Source organism: Moschus berezovskii, chromosome 20 (assembly GCF_049115385.1).
Source record: "Moschus berezovskii isolate FMDL1 chromosome 20, NW_MosBer_1.0, whole genome shotgun sequence".
Classification (NCBI taxonomy): Eukaryota; Metazoa; Chordata; class Mammalia; order Artiodactyla; family Moschidae; genus Moschus; species Moschus berezovskii.
The window spans coordinates 56,525,555-56,537,688 of NC_142479.1; positions in this window are offsets into that span (position 1 = coordinate 56,525,555).

Genomic DNA, 12,134 nt, shown 5'->3' on the forward strand with positions numbered 1-12,134 from the left:
TGGTCCTCCTGAGTGCCGACAGAACAGCCCTGATGCTTGACTGCCCTCTGCTCTTGCAAAAAGATATTCATATGATCCATCTGACCATGAATCGAGATTTCCCCTGTGACCTCTCCACCCCACCCCGGAGGGATGCCGGGAGTGTTCAGTACATTGATGGTCCCAGGGCAGCCCCAGGATCCCTGGGCTCGGGCCTCGAGTCCCCACTGCCTTCCTGGGCTCCAAAGTGTTAACTGCTGCTCCCCTTACCCCTCCCACCGCATGACCTCTCAGGCAGAGTCCTGGCCTTCAGCCACCTGAACCCCTGCCCACTTGGCAGCCTGCAGCACTCCTGACAAGTGTCTGACCAGCTGCCAGTCTCTATTCTCCCCAAGAGCTGTCTGCTCCTCCCTGGCAGCTGGAGTGCCCACTTGGGTTTAAAAATAAACTCCCGCTCTGCTTTTCTTCAGCCTGACCCCTGCAACTTCCTCCAGGTTGAGCCGCCAATCCTGGCTGCCGCTGAAAGTAAGGGCCACCATCATCCCAGAGGCCACATCAGGAAAGTGTTCTGGCATCTTCACTGAGGACAGACTGTATGAAGTTGACCCCAGAAAACTCTTGTTTCTTCATGAGATGATTGTCACTTCTCTGGGGGTCATTCCTGGGTTGAGGTGTGGTTGAGGGTACATGTGTAGGATGGTGGGAGGCAGAACTAATCTCAGGGGGAGAGAGACTCCCAGGCTTGTCGAAGTTGACCTCATTACAAAACCATAGTCTCGAAACAACCTAAATGTCCATCAACAGATGAATGGATAAAGAAGATGTGGTACATATATATACAATGGAATACTACTCAGTCGTAAAAAATGCCATTTGCAGCAACACGGATGCAACTAGAGAGCATCGTACTAAGTGAAGTAAGTCAGAAAGGGAAAGACAAACACCTTATGATATCCCTTATACATGGAATCTAAAATATGACAAAATAGAAATGGACATAGACAGCAGACCGGTGGTTGCCAAAGAGGAGGGGGTTGGGGAAGAGATAGGGTAGGAGGTTGGGGTTAGCAGAAGTCAGTTCGGTTCAGTCACTCAGTTTGCGACCCCATGGACTGCAACACGTCAGGCTTCCTTGTCCATCACCCACTCCCAGAGCTTGCTCAAACTCATGTCCATCAAGTCCGTGAAGCCATCCAACCATCTCATCCTCTGTCGTCCCCTTCTCCTCCTGCCTTCAATCTTTCCCAGCGTCGGAGTCTTTTCCAATGAGTCAGTTCTTTGCATCAGGTGGCCAAAGTATTGGGGTTTCAGCTTCAGCATCAGCATCAGTCCTTCCAATGAATATTCGGGACTGATTTCCCTTTAGGATTGACTGGTTTGATCTCCTTGCAGTCCAAGGGACACTCAAGCGTCTTCTACAATACCACAGTTCAATAGCATCAATTCTTCAGCGCTCAGCTTTCTTTATGGTCCAACTCTCACATCCATACATGACTACTGAAAAAAACATCGCTTCGACTAGGTGGACTTTTGTCAGCAGAGTGATGTCTCTGCTTTTGAATATGCTGTCTAGGTTGGTCATGGCTTTTCTTCCAAAGAGTAAGCGTCTTTTAATTTCATGGCTGCAGTCACCATCTGCAGTGATTTTGGAGCCCCCCAAAATAGTCTATCACTGTTTCACCATCTATTTGCCATGAAGTGATGAGACCAGATACAGTTAGCAGGTGTAAGCTATTATAAATGGAATAGATAAGCAACGAAGTCCTACCGTATAGCACAGAGAACCATATTCGTTGTCCCATGATAAACTGTATTTAAAAAACAGAATGTACATATGATTAAATCACTTTGCTGTACAACACAAATTAACACATTATAAATCAACTATACTTCAATTTAAAAATAAATTAATAAACGAAAACCAAAATAAAACAAAAAAGCGACCTGTGGCCTCTAACCTCAGCTGGGCACTCAAGAAAACAGCACAAACACACCTGCATTTGGCCGGTCAGTGCTCATCCCTCCCCATTATTTAATCCCGCCTCCTTTGCTCCCTACAAAACTCACCCATCCTGCCTCTGCTCCCCTCCTACTGTACAGTCTGAAATCTTCTCTTAAGACCCTGCCAGAGTCTCACCTGCATTCTTCCCAGTGCTCTTGGGTCCTCCCCTCAGGGGTCAATCCCTCTTTGCTTTGAACACCAACCCATCCTACCTCCTCAGGCCATTATTCTGCTACTCCCTAACCCTCTCCCCTGATATCTTCTAGTTCTTCCCAAACTCAAGACCTTTCTATCTTTGAAAACAAAACCACCACCACCAGAAGATCCCTGGCCACCAACCCTGCATCTTCACAGCCACACTTCTTTTCTACCCTCCACCACCCTCCCCAACCCTCCCCAGCCCTCCCCGCATCTCCCAGGATGCAAAACCTTAGTTTCCTGACCAGTGATTGAACCCCTCCCCAACCCTCCCCAGCCCTCCCCGCATCTCCCAGGATGCAAAACCTTAGCTTCCTGACCAGTGATCGAACCCATGTCCCCTACAGTGGGAGTGCAGACGCTTAACCACTAGACCGCCAGGGAGAATTGGCTGATCCTACCATCACGCTTCCTCATCAATCATTCAGTCCTTGGAGCAAACGCTGGAGGTTGTCAATTATAAATTCATCTCCTTCTCCATCCCATCATCTGAATTCTGGTGATGGCCAGCTACACTCCTCCAGCCATGCCCTCTCCAGTCCCCCCTCAACCCAGAGTTCTGGCTCACCTGTCCATCCCTTACCTGCCTCTCCAGCTCATTTTGGGTCCACCTTCCCCCAGACTCCAACCTTGGGAATCTCTTTCAGTTCCTTGAAGTTTATCCTGGGAACTTCTCCCTATTGTCTTGACCCTCATTTTATCCAGCCAATGCCTATTTATCCTTGAGGTCTCAAAGTGTGTGGCTTCCTCCAGAAAGCCAGCCTGGGTTGGGTGTCTTCCCAACATGTTTGTGAAGTATTTTAAAGTTCTCCTCTCCTAGGTCAGAGCATGCAGCACACGCCATCATGAAGCTTGTCCTGCTCCCCCAGACAGCATCAGCTCCCTGATGGGTGGGTGGAACCTGCCTTTTACAATGTCATATTCCCAGCATGTAATTTAGTATCTGCAACATTCATGGTACTGTTTGTCAAGTGTAAAAAAAAGCAGTGCCATCCAAAGGCTGGATTGGATGGTTGCATGTTGGGTAGGGGGCAAAAAATAGAAAATAGGGAAACATAAAATTGGACCTGAAAATCCAGACTGGCTCACAACTGTCCTGTTTGTTAGTCGATCAGTTGTGTCTGACTCTTTTCGAATCCATAGACAGAAGCCCACCTGGCTCCTCTGATCATGGAACTCTCCAATCAAGAATACTGCAGTGGGTGGCCATTCCCTTCTCCAAGAGATCTTTCCTACCCAGGGATCAAACCCAGGTCTCCTGCATTGCAGATTCTTTACCATCTGAGCCACCAGGGAAGCCCATATTGGCTCACAACTGTCCTCTTTAACTGAAGTTTAATCTGGAATTTGAGTGATCTTTGGGGTGTGGAAGCAAAACGGTTTCATTTGAGACATAACCCACGGGATGTGCTCATTCTGGAAATTTCTTTTCCAACATACAACACAAAGAATAACTGACTTGTTACTGTTGGACTATAGTCGTAATTTCACAGCCTCTCCCTCAACCAGGTTTCCTCTGAGCCTTTCCAGATTTATTGGTGGAAACACCAGTCTTCCCATCAAGCACCCTCACGTATGAAGCCTGAGAGCTCACAGCCCCTAGCTGGTGTTTAATGTGGACCGGGCACCAGAGTGGCATCTCAGCAGGTATGCACGCTCACCAAATGCAGCAGGGCTATTTTAGCCCCCACCTGATAGACACGGAAAGCCAGGCTTAGAGGACACATCCACTTGAACCCACTATGTTACCTTCCCTGATATGCCTTCAATAATTTGTTGGGCTTCCTTGCTAGCTCAGTTGGTAAAGAATCTGCCCACAATGGGGGAGACCTGGGTTCGATCCCTGGGCTGGGAAGATCCCCTGGAGAAGGGAAAGGCTACCCACTTCAGTATTCTGGCCTGGAGAATCCCATGGACTGTATAGTCTATGGAGTCGCAAAGAGTTGGACATGACTGAATGACTTTCACTCACTATGTTGCCTGTAACACTCTTCTGTCACTGTTTTTGGGTTTTTTTAATTTTTGTTTATTTATTTGGCTGCATCGAGTATTAGCTGTGGCATGTGGGATCTAGCTCCCCCGCAAGGATCGAACCCCACCCCCCTGCATTAGGAGCACAGAGTCTTAGCCACTGCATCATCAGGGAAATCCCTGTTAACTTTGATGTAAAGGTCGTTTTCTGCAGTTTTGTGATGGCACCCAGGGTCTCATTTTCCCTCTTTTTGCATCTTCCAGTTTTTATGTGGGGCCACCTCACATCCTTGGAGGTGAGGACTCTAGCACATGACACCCTGTGCCATTCCTGAGGCGCAGGACAGAGCTGTGGAGCTGAGAGGCAGGACAGGCCTGCTGCTCCAACACAAGAGCCAGCCACTTGCTTCAAAGGCCTTCTGCGTGTTCTTCCCTCTTCTGAACAATTCATAAACTTCAAAGATTTATAGTGTTTACTTACTAAAATACTTTCCAGCCTTTCCAGGAGCTTCAGAGGAAAAAAGAAACAAACCCTAACAATCAGTGTTGTTGAAAAGGGGATGGAGACTAAAATCCTGTTTATTCAGACAGAATTGTAGAATGTGGAGATGAGAGGGACCTGAGAAAGCATCTGTCCAAATTCCTGCTCAATTCCTCCTGTACAACCCCCAATTTAGCCTTTGTGTGAATTCCTACAATGATGGGAAACACACCACCTCAAAACCCTAGAGAAAATTTATCAGAAAAATTGAAACCACATTCTGCCTCTCTGGTTTCTCCCGACTAGTGTCCTCTTCCTAGGACAGTCTTTTTTTTTTTGCCATGAGATCTGTGGGATCTTAGTTCCCCGACCAGGTATTGAACCTGTGCCCCCTACAGTAGAAGCACAGAGTCCTAACCACTGGATCACCAAGGAATCCCCAGGACAGTCTTTTAACTGTGAAGACCACTGCTATTTCCCCAGTACAAGTCTCCTCTCCCTCAGGCTAAAGATCCTTTTGGATTCAGGAAATGTCCTTCAAAGGCCAGGGACCCAGGTCCTGCCCTGTCCTATTACTCTCCTCTGGACACCCTTCAGCCTACCTATGTTCCTCCTAAAGCATGTTGCCTAGGAACAGAATACTGTAGCATGTCATGACCAGGAGAGCTGAAGCAGCGGGCACATTCCCATCCTTGATGAGGAAACCTCACATCTACAGAAGCAGTAACTGTGCTCTGAGCAGACCACACTAGGAATGTGTTTACTGGCCTTCATCCTGCCATGATTTGGCTTAAATCTATAGACATTAAATCTGATAAAGTGATGTGGGCTAACTTTAATACAGCTTGTAGTTTTTAGGAAGGGGCCAAACCTACATGTGAGTCCTTGTTCAGAGAATGTATTACACAAAGATGTTAAGGCATTACACTTGGAGAGATAGCTGAAGACACTCCCCCCTCCGCCATCAAGCACCTGCAATGTCCTCTATTTTGGTAAGCACTACAGATTCACTTCTGGGAAGTGATCTCTCCTGTGGAGAGAACACGGTGTTGAAGGTTGCTGGAAGCAGAAAGTAGGAAGCTGAAGGCATCCATCCACGGTTGTGCTGAGTAGAGTGGTCATTAGAACACCGAAGCAAGTCTACAAATGATGTGCAAAGAACTCTAAGATGTAGGACTTGAAAAAATAAGACATGGAGGTTGTCTGTAGGATGACACCTCATATGTAAGCGGACATATGCACAGGAGAAACCAGTGGTAATTTCACAAAAAAGGGCCAGATCTTACAGCTGCGAAGAAAAACTTGAGAAAGAGATATTGACTCTTCATTCACTTAATACGTTTTAGTACTTTGAATTTTTAAGACTCATTCATGGATGCTGTGCTTAGTCATTCAGTCATGTCTGACTCTTTACGACCCCATGAACTGCAGCACACCAGGCTCCTCTGTCCATGGGGATTCTTCAGGCAAGGATATTGGAGTGGATATCCAGGGGATCTTCCCAACCCAGGGATCAAACCCAGGTCTCCCACATTGCAGGCGGATTCTTTACTGGCTAAGCCACCAGGGAAACCCAAAAATACTGGACTGGGCAGCCTATCCCTTCTCCAAGGGATCTTCCCAACTCAGGAATTGAACCAGAGTCTCCTGCATTGCAGATGGGTTCTTTACCAACTGAGCTACCAGGGAAGCCCACAAGCATCTGTATTCCTTTTTAAATACCAGCAAGGAAAATCTAAGTGTGGAAGCTATGGACTATTCTTATTTCCTTTATACTTTTCTGTGTTTCAAGATGAATAAGTGCCTGCCTGCTTTTGAAGAGAGACAATGATAATGGTTTTTTAGGGACAGGCAACAATCAATGTTTTTCATTTTCTCTATTTCTAATTTTCCAAGTTTTTTATAAGGAGTGTGTAAATACACTTTTATAACCGGGAAAAATGTCATTAAAACAGAGTAACCAGGGACTTCCCTGGTGGTCCAGGTTTGATCCCTGGTTGGGGAACTAGATCTCACAGGCCACAACTAAGACCCAGAGCTGACAAATGAATAAATACGTATTTTTTAAAAACCCAGAGTAACCAAAAACACCAGGCAATGGTATTTGCAATAAAAAAAAGACACAAGTCATTGAAAACAGGCATATTTATTGTCTGTTAATTATGCTCCATAATTTTAAGAGCTTAAAAAATCTTTAGAGCTCTTTCATTTCAAAGTCTGTATTATAGTACATAAGTTATCATCTTCATGGAAGATTAATTCATGTACACTAGCAGATGTTCCTGTTAAATTCCAGTGTTCCCTTTCCAGACAATTAATTAAAGTTCTCTAATTTTGGTGCCACCAATTTTAGATTTGAGGTCCAGTAGTCTATTAATAAAGACAATTGTAATTCTGTTGAATAAACGGTTTGCTAAACAAAGAATGCACATGTATATGCCTGTATGTGCAAAAACACTTCTGGAAGGAAATGCTAAACAGTGATTACCTCTGAGGAAGGTGAATAGGATATGAGGGAGCATCTGACTTTAAAAAAATATGTATATATTCACTTGGCTGCACTAGGTCTTCGTTGCAGCACGTGGGACTTAGTTCCCTGACTGGGGATCGAACCCAGGCTCCCTGCATTGGGAGCGTGAAGTCTTAGCCACTGAACCACCAGGGAAGTCTTGACATTTTACTTTTTTAGATCCTTTAGTACTGGTCACGGAGAAGGCAATGGCAAGCCACTCCAGTACTCATGCCTAGAAAATCCCATGGATGGAGGAGCCTGGTGGGCTGCAGTCTGTGGGGTCACTAAGGGTCAGACGCGACTGAGTGACTTCACTTTCACTTTTCATTTTCACACATTGGAGAAGGAAATGGCAACCCACTCGTGTTCTTGCCTTGAGAATCCCAGGGACGGGGGAGCCTGGTGGGCTTCCGCCTATGGGGTCACACAGAGTCAGACACGACTGAAGTGACTCAGCAGCAGCAGTACTGGTCAAGATTCTTTTATTCAATAGGTTTATCCTTTTTAAATTGTGGTAGTTGCAAAACATTATCATGTAAAATTTACCTTCAGTGATTTTGAAGTGTACAGTTCAGTGGTGATGGCTATATTCACATTGTGTGACACATCTCTGCAACTTTTTTATCTCGCAAAACCGGAACTCTCAACATTTCCCAGCCCCTGGCAATCACTATTCTACTTTGTTTCCCTGATGTTGAGTACTTGAAATAGCACATATAAGTGGACTCATACAGTATTTGTCATTTTGTGACAAGCTTATTTCATTTAGCATATTGTCCTCAAGCCTCAACCGTGTGACAGGATCCTTTCCTTTTTTAAGGCTTAACTAGTCCATTATATATATGTACCATATTTTCTTTATCCACTTAACTGTTGATGGAGATTTGAATTGTTTTCATTTCCTGACTATTGTGAAAAATGCTGCAAGTTACATTGGTGTGTAAATATCTCTTCGATTCTGCTTTCAATTCTTGGGTATATACCCAGAAGTGGGATTGATAGATTAATAGGTTTATGTGTGTGTGTTTAAAGGTGGATGGTTGCTGACCTGAGCTTGAGTTGACATGGTTATTAAATTGTTACTAATAAAATTATAAATCCCCCAAATGTTTTGCAGCAAGAGAATTGCTGTAAAGATGGAAGACCAAAAAGCACTCCTCGTTGGTCGTTTCTTACTTTCTATATGAAGTGGCTCACACTTAGCATATGGCTTTTGCTCAGTTTTTCTAAGAGTCGACTGAAGTCTTTTGCATCCTCTATTTTTTTTAATGTTTATTTTTATTTGGCTGCACCGAGTCTTAGTTTTGGCACACAGTGTCTTTAGCTGCAGCATGTAGGATCTAGTTCCCTGACCAGGGGTTGAACCTGGGCTCCCTGCCTTGGGAGCTCAGACTCTTAGCCACTGGACCACCAGGGAAACCTCTCCATCCTGTCATCAGGCCTCAGAACACGTCTGAATTGCATCAAGGTAGGTTTGCCAGTTTTAGCAAATAAAAATACAGGACACTCAGTTACATCTGAATTTCAGATAAACAACAAATAATTTTTAAAATATCAGCATGTCCCATGTATATACTATTGACCTGAAATTCAAATGTAATCAGGCATCTGTGTTTTATCTGGCAATCCTAAATCAAAGGTGATGGACTCCAGGACATTTATTCCAGGTCAATCTACACCGACCTTCTCTGGGAGTACCCAGCTGTGCTATGGTGGGCGTTCTTCTTACCACACAACTGCCCCGCCCCCTGCCTTGCTCCCCCACCCCTCCATGCCCTTAGCTCGGGTCTCTGCTAAATGCTGTACCCTTCTTTCCTGCAGCTATTTCCTGGGATCATAGCTGACAACTCAAAGAGCTGGCTTGGGCCGCTGCTCACTACCTAGGGTCAATTAACACAAAGGAAAAGCAGTCCCCACTTTGTCTCTTCGAGGTCAACAAGACCCCAAAGCAGATCACTGGAACTCAACACCACAGTCACAAGTTGGTCTGTAATTACAGCTGGTTCAAAGGCTATAGCTCCTTTGTCTGTGATTATTTTCCCATCTGAATGTGGAGTAAACAATTTTTTGACAATTCACACTCACCCTGTTTCCATGGCTTTCGGCATTAAAAGTGTCTTAAGGAGTCCCAATCCTTGTGCAGAGGGTTCTGTAATCAGAGGCTGAGGCTTGTCCTTGCTCTCAGCAGCACCTGGGTCCAGGATTAAACATCAGTCTCTGCCCGCTGGGCAGAAGCCACAGCTGCAACACACTTTCCGGAAAATGGGCCAGGCCGAAGGAACTCCCTGTCAGTGTTTTTCAGTGTTTCCAGAGCAAAGATAAAATTTCCCTTTCACCAGACTGACTACACAAACTAAAAATAAAATTGAAAAAAGCGATCTAGTTCTGTATCATTTTTCCCCATGGTCAGGTCCCATTCAGGTCACTGGCTGTTCACTGAAATCGGTTATGAACAGTTGCTTGGCTCTGCCTTGCCTGGAGTTTAAGGCTGTCAGCCAGCCATACCCTGCGTGATGGCCCCGCAGAGCAGATAAGGCTACTTGTGGAAGGTTCGGCCGAGGGTAAAGAGGGAATCCGGTCAGCTTTTCCTCGAGGCTTTAGCAGTGGGCTTCCATGGGCTTTTTTCACAATCCCCAAATCTCAGGGAAAGCAGGCACAGCATGTCAAGGGCACAGCAAGGAAATGCTGTGCACTTCCTTGGAATTGAGAAGGCAGGAGAGAAAACCAACTGACAGCGGATGCCTGTCACTATCATCTCTTTTCCCTTTTGTTTTCCAACCTGAGTCACTTCCTGTTTCTACTTTCCTCAAAGATGTCATAAAATGTAGGGTGCACAAACTCTGACGCAGTGGTACCAACTAGTTCACATACAACGTGGGATGGTTCTGGGTCTAGTCATAGTGATAAAGTGGAAGTCCAGAATGCTTGTCGGAATATGTTTTGAAAACTTATGCTTTGTGGAGGCGGGGAGGGGTTTAAATTGGGAGATTAGGATTGACATATACAAACAGATAACAAGGACCTACTGTACAGCACAGAAAACTCCTCTCAATACTCGTTTCAGTTGCTAAGTCATGTCTGACTCTTTGGCAACCACATGAACTGTAGCCCATCAGGCTCCTCTGTCTATGGGATTTCCCAGCCAAGAATACTGGAGTGGGTTGCTGTTTCCTTCTGCAGGGGAATCTTCCTGACTTAGGAATCAAACTCATGTCACCTGCACTGGCAAGTGGATTCTTTACCACTCAGCCACCTGAGAAACCCTCTCGGTTCTCTATAACGGCCTATATGGGAGAAGAATCTTAAAAAAAAAAAAAGTGTGTACACACACACACACATATAACTGATTCACTTTGCTCTAGAGCAGAAACAAAACATTGTAAGTCAACTACACTCCAATTAAAATTTAGAAGATGTGCTTAAACATCTCGTTGGAGACAGCATTCTTCCTGGTCGCCCCTGCCCCTCTCCCAAATCACTTACGGGTCACTCAGCTGATTCCAGTCTGAGTCGTCTCCAGTCCTCCACTCCAGCCAGCCATCGTTCTGAGCTGACACAAGATGACATTTATGTGCTGTCTGGTTTAAACCTCCTTGAACAGTGATCACTCAAATCAATCACCTTCTCCCTTATTCTGGCCCACACTTCATGTTTATATTGTCTTCCTAAGATAAGCGGTTCTCACACCTTAATATACATAAGAATCACCTATAGAGAATTTTGGAAAATATAACTTCTGTATCGTCCAGTGGCAGCTTACTCAATGCACAAATCTGTAACTACACGCTCAAAGAATGAATTTTACATCGTGTAAATTATACCTTAATAAAAGATTATTAAAAAAAAAAATCACCTGGAAAGCTTTTTAATTCTGACAATTTGAGCCTGAGATGGGTCCAAGGAACCAATGTCTGAATAGGCATTCCCTGTTACTTCTTCATAGGTGGTCCAATGGTCACATTTAGGAAAAAATGCTGTGAACACAGCGAGGTCCATCAAGCGGGGTCCACCCCCAGCCACCATGACAGCCCCACCAACAGCGGCTTCTGCACTTCTTCAGGAAAAGACCAAAGGATGCTGGATCGAGCCACTGGGCAATCGGTTGCAGACCCAAGCCTGTTCTCGGTTCTGCCTCAACCTGTGTGCTCCTGGTAATATGCTTCCAACCCTAAAAATACATGTTAAGATTGATATAAGCCCTCAAAACCTTAGAAAAACTATTTTAAACTCTACATGGCAAAGAAAACAAATTTTAACAGTTTACAGGTACTAGTCTCTGTTCTGATGGCAAATCTGCTGAAGAAACCTCTTTCCAAACTAACAGCTCTAACAGCTCACACATTTATTACCTAATATGGCTGGCTGACCAGTTTACGATCTGTGCTGCTGAGGGTGCGCTCAGTGCATGACCTGTTCTGTCCGTCTGTCAGCAAGTCTGTGACTGGGGGAACAGAGGACATTGTTGCAGTAAAGACTACCCTCTCCTCAGCCCTCCCCCACACCATTCTCTTCTCAGAGTGGATGAGTCACACAAAGACTGGTCTACATCTGTGAGGAGCATACCTCTCAGAAGGCACTCTTCTCCAGGAGTCCAGAACCAAGGGGAGCCAGAGCTGGGGTGAGTTCCCAAGGGCTGTGCTTAGATCTTATCCCCAGCCTCTCAAGGTCACCCACCCTCCCCAGATGGAGATGCCACAAACATGCCAAACCCTTTCAGCCACAGCAATCCCAGAGGAATTCTAACACAGCTATGAAAAATCAGGGGGTACCTTTTGAGCCCAAGCCTCTACTTTGAAATTTTCCTGCTCTTGTATTCCCACTGAGACCAACTTACAGGTGAATGTACTGGAAGAGATTTCCATATCAGGTTTCCTGTGTAAACCATTAAGCTCTTGGGCACTATGTTATACAAAGGATGGGGTACAATACTCAAAATGACACGTCCTGGCAGTTGAGTTTTCAAGTGTGGAAAAAGATGCACAGACCACAAA